Source organism: Aquila chrysaetos, chromosome 11 (assembly GCF_900496995.4).
Source record: "Aquila chrysaetos chrysaetos chromosome 11, bAquChr1.4, whole genome shotgun sequence".
NCBI lineage: Eukaryota > Metazoa > Chordata > Aves > Accipitriformes > Accipitridae > Aquila > Aquila chrysaetos.
Genome location: NC_044014.1, coordinates 21,310,426 through 21,323,757, shown reverse-complemented (window position 1 = coordinate 21,323,757; position 13,332 = coordinate 21,310,426). Strand labels below are relative to the sequence as shown.

General features: G+C 38.6%; 1 protein-coding gene across 6 annotated transcripts in view; it reads right to left on the bottom strand.

Moving 5' to 3' along the window:
• FRMPD2 (FERM and PDZ domain containing 2) overlaps positions 1 to 2,475 on the bottom strand; it is a 78,094-nt gene extending 75,619 nt beyond the window's left edge. For all 6 annotated transcript variants that reach the window (XM_030030467.2, XM_030030471.2, XM_030030470.2 and 3 more), the window contains exon 1: positions 2,025 to 2,475. The gene's annotated coding sequence lies outside the window, so the exon portion shown is untranslated. The remainder of the gene's footprint in view (positions 1 to 2,024) is intronic.
• Positions 2,476 to 13,332: the final 10,857 nt, after the last annotated feature.

Here is a 13,332-nt window from a genome sequence, read left to right as displayed (position 1 = left end):
CTTTCTAGAAACATGCACTTTAATCAATAGGAGAATTAACCAGATTATTGCAAAGTATTCAGAACTCAAGGGGGATAAAATTTCATTGCTGAAGAGAGCCATATTTCATTGCTAGGAAATCACAAACTTCTCATGGGTTGGGCCAGTTTTTAAAAAGTCCAGTCTTTGAAGGAGAGAGGTGAAATCTCATTCCTGAGCAGTGTGGTTATGTGCCTCTCTGTAGTGAATTTCATGAACTGAGTGGTAAGGCTGTTAAAAGGCGTGGCTTTATTACAAGGTCTATGGACATTGTTCCTCAAAGACACAAAATGTTATTGATGCCAAAAGAAAATGTAGAAGAACACAGCATCCTACAGAATCAGAATTACAGGGCTAAATTCCGATTTCCTCTTTACTTCAAGGGGAACCTACCTGTGAATTTCAGAGGAGAATATTACAGTCTGCAGTCAGGTTGCAAATATATGTTCTTTCAGTAGAAATGTATAAAAACTTCTCACTGGATAACTGCATTCAAAAGAAAGTGGTGCTATGTTTGTTCTTGCTAGGCTTATATGACCTATCACCTCCACCCTGGCTGATGTCAAACGCCAAGGACCTCATAGAATATCTATCTATGATAGACAGCTACTGCCATTCTTTTATTTTTCTCATGTACCTGTCATTAAAAGCTCATTGTACAAAAAAGCATAACGGGCTGGCGGCCTAGAACTGAATCTGATACATCTAATACACAATCTACATTCCAGTGCTTCAGAGATTGAAGCTTCAAAGACATGCTGTCTGCTGCTGCAGTGCCAGAAATAGTAGGACAGTAGAACTCAAGTACCATAGTAGTATTTCTCTTTTATTTTGATTGGCTTATCTCCTTTCTTAGGCATTATGTAATTCTCTGCAATGAGGCAGCCTTGTTCCAGACATAGGAGCTGGGAATGAAGAGTCAAATGATGTGCTGATGCTGAGGTTAAAAGGTAGCACCACAACACATGTAAAAGCACCGGAGCAGGCTTTACTCTAGCTTCTTCAGGTGCCAGAGAAAAATGAAGTTTTAGCCTATACTGTCCAGGTTTCCCAAAGCCTCTCCATAGCTTCTCAAGCAGCTAATCCTACTGTAGTCAATGCTGCTGTGGTTTGCCTGTTGTTAATATGTTAAACTGGTACACTAAAGCTAGAGTTTTTGAGTCCTGAAAGTGTCACGGTTATACCTTTGTTTGCAGTAGCAAGATATCCAAAGCTTCTGATCCTAATTCTGATGCTGACTGGCTCTATCACCTGAGAAGTTCTCAGTGCCTTCTTTCACCACATCACTGAGGATGATGTGGTTTGCTATCATCAGTGATCCACTTTAGATGTAAATAGTAAATTACCATTATTTGTTTTCCTCTGGAATTTCCATCTAAAAATTTCTAAATTACTAATGTTTACAAAGCATATGCCAAAACTTCCATAAAATACGGCTGCTTTTATTTTAGAAACTGCAAACTGTAATGCAGGGACTTGCCTAAAAACACAGTAGAGAGCAGTAGAGAAGAAATTAGGAAACCAATTTCTTAATTGAGAGTCTTTAGTCCCAGGTTGTAATCACTAGAGACATGTCTTTCTGGTGTTTGCAGTTCAGTGCTGTTTCCTAAATAATAGTACTCAGTATAAATCCATGAATTAATAATGTACTTAAACATGTTTTCCAGAATCATGTGAATGGTGTTATACAAATGAAGACTTATCCCTGCCATAAGAGCAGTAGCAATTTAGTGCCTTCTATTCCTTTGCCTTCAATAGAAAATAGAAATAGGCTGAGGTACTCTGAATTTTTATGTGTGAAATTCTGTCATAGGTGAATGTTACTAACCCCAGAAGAAGGCAGCCTTCTAATCAGGATTAGCTAATGACTTGAGAGAAATGAAATGAGCTTTAATGTAAAAAAACCCAGGGTAAATATTAGATACTGCTGTACAAAGCCAAGAAGATGAATGCTTTAATACTTATTTAATTGATAATGAGATTAAGAGAAATACGTAAGAACCTACCTGTACACGTTGGACAGATGCTGCATCCAGAATAGTCTGAAATCTTCTATATTTTTGCCCAATACTGATTGTTTAGATCATCATAGTTGTAAGTGTCACATTAAACATATTCAATACTTGCTTGGACTTCTCTTTCTTGTTTTTTTCTCTCTTTCTTTCCTTCTGTCTTCTCTCCTTCTCTGTCTTTCTCTTTCTTCCTTTCTCTCTTTCTACTGCTTTGTTTATGTCTCGTAACTAAGCACCGTGTGGTCTGGCAAGTGGCTAAGCAAGTAAACAGTAAGGTTCCTTCTCTTGCTTGCAAGCCAAGCCTAGCAGCCCCTGGTTTGAAGTTGAGGGCAACGTCATGTCTGCTGAGGCTGTTTACACTCCCTCCTTTTCTTTTTTTTTCCTTTTCTTCTTTTTTTCTTTTTTTTTTTTTTTTTTTAGTTCACCTGCCAGGTAATAAGAGTCAGCTTTTACGAAGTGGCTCAATATAAATCTCTGGGTCCGTCGACATATAAGAACTCAATTGGATTACCTGACGCACACAGGAGCATTAGATCTAAAGCCCTGTGGACTGATGTCACTTTCAGCCCCCTGCCAATCCAGAGAGAAGCAGTACACCAAAGCTGAGACTGATGGACTAAGGCAGTGAGTGTGTCTTTTATGAGCAGCAAAGTTCTTCAGACTCAATAAACAGTGTGGATGAGATTTTGATGGGTCTGTCTGGAAGAAAAAAGAACTGAAAGAAGGGAATTTGATTGGGTTTTTAATATTACTCAATCTCAAAAATTCTGGTTAATTATTGCAGGGTGTAGCTGTGCTCAGAGCAGGGCAAAGGGGGCTCATGGGATGCTGTAGGGCAACTGTGAGCTGGACATAAGAAAGTGAAGAAAAAAAAACACCTGAGCAAAACAAAAGAAAATTCTATTGGACTTATTCAATAAGCTCTTCACATTAATTGTTCCTCCATTATTCCCAGCTCTGTTTCTCTTGGCATTCTATTTTATTCCTTGCATCTTCAAAACAGCTTTCTTTGGGTTTGAGCTAAATTGAAGCCCCTTTGCCTCCAGAAAGTCTGAATTCATTCACTTCCAAGTGTTTAAAAAAAACCCAACAAAACAAATGGAAGAAATTATCAAAATGTATGTTATGTATTGCAATGGCAAATATCCACTTTTATGATAATGTTAGTATTCAGATAGAGCAGAGAAAATTTTATTTTTAAAGAAGACCCTCAAAAATTGGATGACACAACAGAAAATATGGTATCATACAGAAGGCCAAAAGCTAGAAGAAAATATTTATATCAGGCAAGCATCTCTTCTGCTGTCCATGCCTATGGTAGACACAAGTCAAGATTATTTTACTATCAGAAGCTGAAATCATCATTACTCTAGATCCTCATACTGTTTGATTTATCAGCTGACACTCCGCCATGTTCTTCTTTATGTCTTGTCCTTCCTTGTACTGTAGGACTGTCTCCACTCCTGATTCTTGTCCTCCATAAGTGCTCTTCTGGATAGCAGTTGGAGGATCCTTCATTTTCTCCCTCCAGCTTTGTATAAGCATTCCACAAAGCTGCATTTGTTTACTCTTTCTCCCTGTAATTTGTCCCTGAGCAATGTGGTTTGCAAACGCAATTTCAGCTACAATCTTTATGCCAATGCCTCATAGATGTCTCCATTGTAGATTTCTTTCCTGATGTCCAAATGAAAACCTTGGATTGTCCCTCTTTGCCTAACTTCATGCACCTAGTCATTTAAGTTCAACATGGCCCCCCCAAAGCCCTCTTATTTCCATATTTCTCACTTCTTTTTCCTTAGTCACATGCCACTGTTATCCCTAGCCCATACCCTGGGTTTCACATTCAGTTTGGTCTTCTTCCTAGGTCAACCCTTCCGCTGTATCTGGATCTTGACGTGTGCTTTTGAGTAAAATTTACAAGCTGTGGTCTTCTTTATCTATCTTTCAACAAAATTTATTCAGGCTTTCATCATCTCAATTGCTGCAAATCCCCCTCTTCTGACACTGACAAATGCAATATTGCCTTATCCAAAATGTCACTGAAAACATCCATTTTGCTGATTCTCACACTGGGCACATCACCCATCTTTTTGTATCCCTTCTCTGGTCCCTTTTCTTTATAGCAGCAAAATAAATCTATTTTTTTCTAAATTTGGCCTTGGTCCAAGAAGTCATAAATCTGATCTGAAGGGCAGTCTGCCAGGAATGCAAGCAGGAATAAAAGTAGGTAGAAAAGTCTCACATCTGAGATGTCTCAAACAGAACATTTTGGAATCAGTAAACCATTTACTGATAAATCTTACCCACTGTGAAATAAAGACTATTTGTTGACCCTTTGCCTGTGATCACTGGGACTGATACTGCTCTTCATTTTTTGGATTCACAGATCCAAATACCAACAGATCAGCAAAAGGCTGTTGATGGTAAAAAGGAACTCTGAGCATTGATGCACCTCGGGATGTATTCAGCCTGATTGTCCAATACAGTCATGCTAGCAGGAGAAACGCAACACAGAAGTTTGTGGCTGTTCCTTCCCAAGGTAATGAGTGGGGAGGACATAGGAAGTTATTTATAGTGGTGCATTTGTAGCTACCAGATTTGGTTTAAGTAGATGTGTGTATAAAGCAGTTTGTGGAGTTAATAGGGCATGTGGCTTGTTGAATCATTTTGCCAGAAATAATGTGTTGTGTGAATATGCTCCCATTAAATCAGGTAGAAATGTTGATTTGATTAACTAATCAAAGTTCCTAAATACTTTATGCTCTATTGCTTTAAGAAAAGACTCAATCATTTTTCTCATGAACACATGGGCCCAATGCAAACTTGTGGTAGTTCTGTTGGTGTAAGCAATGGTTCCAGATTTGTGAAATCAAATTCTCACTCATGGTTCTTTCTCTATTCTAAATAGTCATTGAAAACAGCCATTTTAGAAAATTATTCACATCATATTGGTCTGAACCGAAGTAGCATTTTAGACTCATAAACTCAAAACAGACAGTATGAGAGCTTCAGTTGCATTTGTTCTATTCACCTGTTGAATCCTTCCTGTGTACAGATGACATGTATGTAATTGTCAAAAAGTTTATGTAACTAGATCACTATGAAGGTTAACAAGATGAAAGACTATTTATCCCAGTGAAGGAACTGCTGGATGGAGGCTTAGGATCTCCCTTATGTTCCGTCCAGCTTTCTGAGAACTGGCAATGGTTAGAATCCAATTATTCTCTGACATTAATGCCTTTTCATCCCACAGAAGCTGAAGTGTGGGAAGCTCTTAAAGTTTACATAAAGGTGAGGATTATTATTTACTTCTCAGCTGACAGTGGTACAAGCAGGCTGTCAAAACTACAACCACATATCAGGCATGGGGTTTCTGTTAAACAGAGAAGACTCACAGTACTTCTGTTAACTTTTAAAAGTTTTTAGTTCAGAGTCCTGTGAAGTGGATCATAAACTGCTTGAGCTGTCAGAGCTAAATGGAGATTGCCTGAGCTTTCAGAAAAACCAGCGAATCTCCCTTTTTGTTTGAGGTCTGCTCAAGTAATGTAACAGGACCTAAACACTTCTGATAGTCAACTTCCAAGCATCATCCCTATGCCCAGTATACATACAAATTAAAGTTTTATTTCCATAATGGTTTCTAAGCAGATTGGAATTGGTCCAGTCATCTATATTTAGCTTAGCAAAGTAAAATAAGGATGTGAGTCTATGCTCTTGTTCTGGTCTTTGCTGTCAGGAGTATTTCACAGCACTATCTTCTTGGGAATCACATCTGATTTGTATAGCCCTGATCTCAATTTTGAAGAAAAAGAGAAGAGGCCAATATGTAAGCAAGACATAAAGAAAGGATCTATGTAATGAAATTAATTTCAAATTAATAGCTGAACAAACATATCCGAACAGCCTGTTTCCCGTTAAGTAATAATTCCTAAGTTAATTTAAAAAAAAAAACAAAACCAAACTAACTGAGAGTGGAGGTGTTTTGGGGTTTGTTTTTAAGTTTGTGTTTGAAGTGGGCAGGAAGGCAGCATAACTTACCTGCCACTCACAACAGTAACCGGTTTCCCTTAAGAACAATAGTTGGCAAAGGCTGGATCAAACCCCTGGGAGTTTCTAAATCTTTAGAAAGTTCTATGAATAGGTGAGACCCAATTAAAATACCACTTTTAATACAACCTGTTTAATTTGCTTTTGCTTCTTATGCTGCTTTTGAGATGTGATGTGAGGCAATAAAACATGAGGGGACAAGTAGCTCATGTTTGTGATACCTGATTGCAGCTCTGCTGATCCCATAAGTAATTCAATGAGAGGCAGTATTCCTATGATACATCCTCCAATGCATCTTTCTAGGACACCGGAAGAGAAGGTGTGAAGCAAGTAATTCATGATATAAGGTACAAACTGGCACTGTTTAATGCCAAATGCTCTGAGATATAATGGAGTTACTCTCTAAATAAGAACTGTAACTTCGGGCCATTAGTCTTAAGAAAGAAAGAGTGAAACTTCTTTAAAGGTTTCTGGAATATGGTGATGGAATTCCATGTGTACACTCCATGTATATTTTCATTAAAAATAGCCATTTTACCCAAAATGACATGGATGCTGGTTATAAGCAAAAAAAAATCTCTTTTCTCTCTTGGAGAAGAGATTTTATATTTGGTTTGCTCTTGGCCACCACAATGAAACCGGAATACATTTAGATTTATTTGTGTGTATAAGATTAACACTTTGCTTATGGAGTGAAAATAATTTTTCTCTACAATAGGTGAAGTGATCAAAATATATCTTCATTTCAAAACCCTAAAAGGAGTGTACATAAGTGGTCACAAGGTAGTTATTCCACAATGCAGAGATGTGTGCAGGCATCAAACTAGCACAAAGAGGTACAGTTTCACCCAAGGGGAATAATTTGCTATTGCAGTTATCCTCCTTATTCTGCCTAGTGTAGTTTGCTTAGTGCTAAGTCATGGTATTGTGCAGTATAGTATAGTCACAACACACACTATTAATTATCTTTAAAATGCTCTGGTCAGTTCATAATAAAATACCGACTCAAAAGAGATAAAGCTAAGTTGTCTATATTCCTCGACTTGCCATTTAGCTCACAGTCCCCACATTTAGTTGTCTTTCAAAACTACATTCAGAAGTTATTAGGTTTTGGATTGGGATGATCATATGTAATGCTAGATGCAACTAGCATTTAGACAGAGTGTCAGATAATTGGTGTTGACCAATTTCATTTGAAATGCAGTCATTTTCTAGCTCTTTTCAGAGATAATGTACGACACATTATCTAACATGGGAGAGGTGTTAGCGCTTCAGAGTTGAAATTAAAAAACTCTGACAACAATTGATGCACTTCTGATGAGTCTTTTTTTTTTAACCAGAAAGATGCATTGAGCAAGTTCAGGGCTGAAGAACATTGAATGTTGGCTGGAGAGAACGTAATTGAAAGTTTGCCTTCAATATCCCCTGAGTTCAGCACCAGAGTTGTCAGTGCTATTGTTCAGTGCAAGGTCACTAAATTTTGGTCAACTTTGAATAGTCCCATGTAACAGAAACCATGAACAGAGGATGGTACAGGGGCTTTTCCAACTATGAACACCCTATAATGACAAGGGAGAAACATCTGATATAAAAGTCCCTATGGCCTTGTTCTGAACCCTGGAAATGCCTTTTACTCTGGAATTATTCTTAGAAAGCCAAATACAACATCTTCATTGATAAGGGTGCAGGAAAGGACATCAGGCTCGTCAGTATGTAATTTAGAAAGACAGGAGTGTGGTACAGATATAAGTTAGGAGTATGTTTGGCAGATTGCTGAACTAAACCCCACAGCTGAAAAGCTGCACACATTTACAATCAATCTTTCCCCGGTAAGGAAACCACAACGACTTGGTTGTAACTTAGGTAGACTATATTGCCACAATCCAGCCCAGTGAACCCCCCATCTAATGTTGTCCTCAGATAATGCCAAACCCCAAGAACTTTTCCTGAATTTGCCCATGCGAAATTTCAGCTGAGTAGGAGTATAAAGAACACCATATGCTGTATTAATATCAGTGTATAGAAATATGAGGCATGTGATACCATCAACATGGTTTTCTAATAGTTAAACTACACTTCTCTCCACAATTTCCAGTTGGCTGAGGACGTCTAATGATTGTACATACTTTGATGCCTATTACTTGGTATACCTATTAATATAAATTGCCTGTACATGGAATTATGGCAGCTCAGAAAGAACTTTGCGGGATCAGCAAAGAAGGGGTTAATTGTATTAATGACATTTCAGAGAGCACAGTTCTTTGACTCCACGTACAGAAATGTCGTTTTTACTGAGCTTCAGTATCCCTTAGCCATGAACATGGGCCTACCTTCATGTTCACATTTATAACCTGTCGCGTGGTGCCCCATGGTGGCTGCTTGCCTTCTGTTACATTTGCTCAAGCCAGCAAGTGCTCAGTTCATTTTGTTACTACTAAAAGAAATTTTTACCCCAGTTCACGATTATTTGCTAATAGTCAGAATGCAAGTGCAAAACATTTGGCAATTACTGACTGTTTCTAGTTCCATTCACGGACGGAATACAGGTCCCTCCAGCTAGTTACTTGAAGTTGGTTTCATACTGCTTTTCAAGACATAATTAAATAAAAAACCCTAGCTGTTACAATGTTTCTTTTATTAAGTTCTTTATCTATTTCATTATTAAGATGAAACATTTTAACATCAGCTGCATTTATCAACAATTAGAATGTGTGATTCTTGGTTCATTTTTCTTTGTACACTTTTTTAGGCTGTAATATGTCAATTAATTTGGGGTTTGGTTGTAATTAGTTTCTAGCAATTTCCATTTCACTTTGTTATGTGAAATGCAGCTTCTGTGCCACAAACAATGGTAAAAAAATGTTTAAGAAAATATATTATTACCAAACTGCTTTGTTTATTTCACATAAACATTTGTATTACTTCTGGAATTTTCTAAAACATTTCAAAGCCTGTGTTTTCTTTCCACATATATCTCCCTTAGCAAACAATATTTATCAATCTGTTTTCATAAGAGGACATGGATGTTGATCCTGGCTGTGACTTAATCAAGCTCTAGCGTGGAAAATCTGGGTACCCACAATTCCTGATGATCTCTTCTTGATGAAATAATTAGTGAGGTGAGGAGAGGGTTTGTTAATTTGGTTAATTTCCAGAAGGTGGCTTTCACTGCTGCAAGGTACCTAGGTGCCTATGTGATGATGATATATAAACATCTAAAATAAATAAGTGATAGAATTCCAGTGGCTGCATGTTTGCACAGGTGGCTCAGCCTGAGAAGTCCCATGAAATTCCATTTTTGGCAATGCAATCTATTTAAGACTGCTTAAGGAAAGAAAGATTAGATGGTCCATTCTTGCAAAGAAATATTTTTAAGTGCATAACTAAAAGGATTTTAAAAAAATCAGTACACGCAGTTCTTTGTCTAAATGTTGATATCTTGTAGTTACAACACATGCCTAGAATATCTTGTTTCTATTTTCAGCTTGTCTAAAAATGACTGTAGGCATAATCACATATTTACTTGAAAAACAGCTATTGTGGTTTAAGCAGTTACCACCTTGTATCTGTTCACTACAGTCCCACTCAGCTGAAGCATATTGAGTTACTATATGTATTATGCTAATCCACTTTGGTGCAAAAATAAATCATTACTCTTTACTGTGGATGTTTTGTGGGCAAAAATGACTACTCCATATATCTTTGGGCCTTGTTATTTTATGTCATGGTTTCTAATTTTTGACATTTTGATTTCTGTGCATCAAAATTTGGGTCAGAAACTCAGATCCGTTGCCTTGACTCCAAAGATTTCAGCCTGAATGGTTTGCTTTGCAGTTTATAAACATCAATATGTTAAAACCGTGTTTACCACCAAGAGTGTGGTAATTGATAAGAACTTAATGAAAACATTAAAAAATGACAAAACTACATTTTTAATGTAATTTCATGACTGCTGAATCCAGACGTTTTAATGTGATGTTCATAAACATATTTGTATACCAATGTATGGGAGTGAGAAAGCTTGCAGTATTTTGACATAATTCAGATTTTACTGGCACTTCTTAATCAAAATATTTATTAAACACTCAACAACTGCTTATTTTAAAGCAGCAGTCCAAATCCAAGACTAATGCTACATGGACACTGAAACTGAGGAGGTACGAGAATGATGATTAACAATTATGTGTAAGCAGAGGATGATTTTCATGCTCCAGCTTGTTCATGAACTTAATTTTGGAGCTTCTATTATTAAATAAAACTGATCATCAGATTCTCCTTATGTATAAAATTCCATGTTTATTTTGGAAAGGAAAATTCAAGTTCTGAGGTTGGTAATTCCCATTATTTTGCCAAACAGACCCTTAGCAGCTTTCAGACTTTCTCATGGGCCACCATGCGCCTTTATTGTCAAACCTGTCACCAAAAATCCTGTCGAGTTATGTTGTTCTGTGGCCTCAGCAGGGCCACAGTCTGAGAACCTTTCCTGCAAAGACCTTGGCCCCTGCCAGGTAGCCACGCTTCATTGTGCAGTCTTCTCTCTTCTTTTTGTTCTGCAAAACTTTTTTCCCCTTCTGCTACTGATCCTCTATGAACAAATATGAATCTCCTGTATATTTGCCAATATGTTCTGTTGTAATGCATCCATACTCTCGCTCTCTACTGTATTCTTCTAATCTTTTAAGAGGTCCAGAGAAAAATGCTGGTTTCGCTGAAGTTCGTTGCAAAATACCTGTTGACTTTCATGGATATCAGGACTTTAGTTTTGTATTTTCTTGGATATCAGTCAGGACAATCCAAAAAACAGTTTCCACCCAGACATATGCAATATATGAGTATAGCTGTCATGCTTGTAAGAAAATACTTCTGCAAAGCAGTTTCAAAAACAACACTATAGTGGTGCTCAATGACATTCTCAAAGTTTTATTTTCTTATATAAGGACTTGGTTTTGAAAAATTGATTATACACACAATCAAAGAAACCATCGTCCTTACTTACAGAGGTATTATTTCAATGTCTTGTAAATTTTGCATAGTGTACAGGAACTTTACATCATATCAATCATATTGTCTTTATTTTTTAAACCATTATACTGGTAAGTAGCAAATTTATGGTATGAAATTCTTTTCTTCCTTTCAGTTTTCCTTTATAGAATCTTTACATATTTTGGAGCCCCTGTTAAAATATATAATTCTCCTTCATCACACTTTGCAACACCACCAATCTGATCTTTTTGTGTAATTTCTGCATCATTATTTCTGTTGCTTATCTGTTGCTCTACATGCAAGATGGCAATAGATGCTGATGGCATACAAGGTTGTGAGGACTAGTTTTAAAAAGTCACTTAGAAATACATCTTTGTTTAAAAGTGTCAATTTTGTAAACTATAAAATCTTAATGAGAATTTGATTATGCCCTGAAAAAGAAATGTGACAAATCTGGATCCTAAGCAAAACACCATTTTATACTTTAAAGGGACTGTTGTCCTTCACTTGCAAATCTCAGTGCAGTCTTACTTCACATGGGATGATCAGGAACAATAACTCTCCTCAGAAGTTTAGAAGTAACATCAGTGATCTGTAAAGCCACGGGTCTTGTTGCAAATAACTGAACTGGCTGAACATGATGTCACCCCACCTGTTTCTTGCTGTGCAGAGGAGACCTGAGGTTAACACTGGAGGCCTATTTGCCAATAGAAACATCTGAAGGTGCCATGACCTGCATCAGCCAAAATCAGCAGGGCTAGTTTAATCTGCTGGTGAAGATAAATAAGACCTACCCAGATTAAATTTTGCCTGCAGTGTATTTTGGGGATTCATATCGCCCCTTCTGTCAGCTGAGCTTTGCCTTTGGCATACATAAACATGGAAGGGAATGCAATGTCTAGCTGTAATGTAACATACTGCAGCAAGAAAAAGCCTCAAAGCTAAAAACTGGCTAATTCAGTTCTGGGGCTGTCCCACGGAAATGATCAGAGGTGAGGTGGGAGGTATGTCTTAGAAATACACTAGAGCCCGGTGGCATCTCAAGAGGACTGGGGATGGAGTCTGAGCAGTAGTTGTGGTTTGGTTTTTTGTATAGATATAAAGGAAGCATCATAGATCTGTCTGTGGGGATCTGCAAAAGAACCACTTCTAACATATGGACTGAAAATGGGCTTGCTTAAATTGAGAATTTTAAGGGCAGAGAGTGCAGAGATCTCACTAAAATGGGCATATGAGTAGTATATGGACAGTTTTATGGAAGTGAAGCTTTAAAGACCAAGGTAGTGGGCAAAACTGGGATATTCTGAAACACCACCTTTACTATGTAAAAATCCATGCTTACTACAGATGGATAAAAGCTGCTAGCAGCAACAAACTCAATATAATCTTTGGCATCTTAAAAGACGTGGCATAGGCCATGCAAATGTTTGACAATGAGTTAAATGTGAAATGTCCGTTTTCACAGAGCCCCGTGCCTAACTGGCAGATTTTAAATATTTTTAAATACTGCTCATAAGGCCTTTTTTGTACTGTGTAGTAAAAATATACAAAGGCTTGCTTGAACCATATTGACATGGCTTCAAGGCGCTGAGGGACCTCCTTTCGTCTCTAAGCAGGGACATTCCTGGGGAAAAAAAAATTAAAAAAAGACAATGATATACCAAACAAAATATTGAAAAATCAAGGAGAGAGTACTCATGCCAGGTGCCAAGAGCCAGAGGCAACGGTAACGAACAACTTGAAATCCCACAAAGAGGCACTAAAGATTTAGAGGAACACCGGCGCCAAAATAGGTACAGAACAAGAAAACGTTACAACACTCCAGACACCCGATAATGAGATAAAGCGCTGCCATGCCAGGCATGCAACGGGAAGCCTGGAGCTGCCAAGGCCGTGGAAGATGTCTGGAAGCAGCAGAAAAACCGATGCCAGAGCGCGGCGGCTGGGTGCCAAAGCACTGGCGGAGAGCACGAAGGCAAAGACCTGAAAAATGCCAATTTTCCATGAAAGCCCCAGCAGGAAGGGAGGCCTGGCGGAGGGGCGTAATTCAGGAAAGGAACTGCTCCAGGGGAAAGGGTGCGTAGGAGCCAGGGCGATGCTGCCGGCAGCCGGGGCCCCGCGGCCTCGGCGGGGACCGCGTCGGGGCCGGGAGGGACCCGCCGCGGCGCCGCGGCCCCCGGGCGAGGCCAGGCTGCGGAGAAGGGCAGCGCTGGCGCGGGGCCGAGGGCAGCGGGGCGGGCAGCGGGGGCCGGGCCGGGGCGGGGCGAGCGGC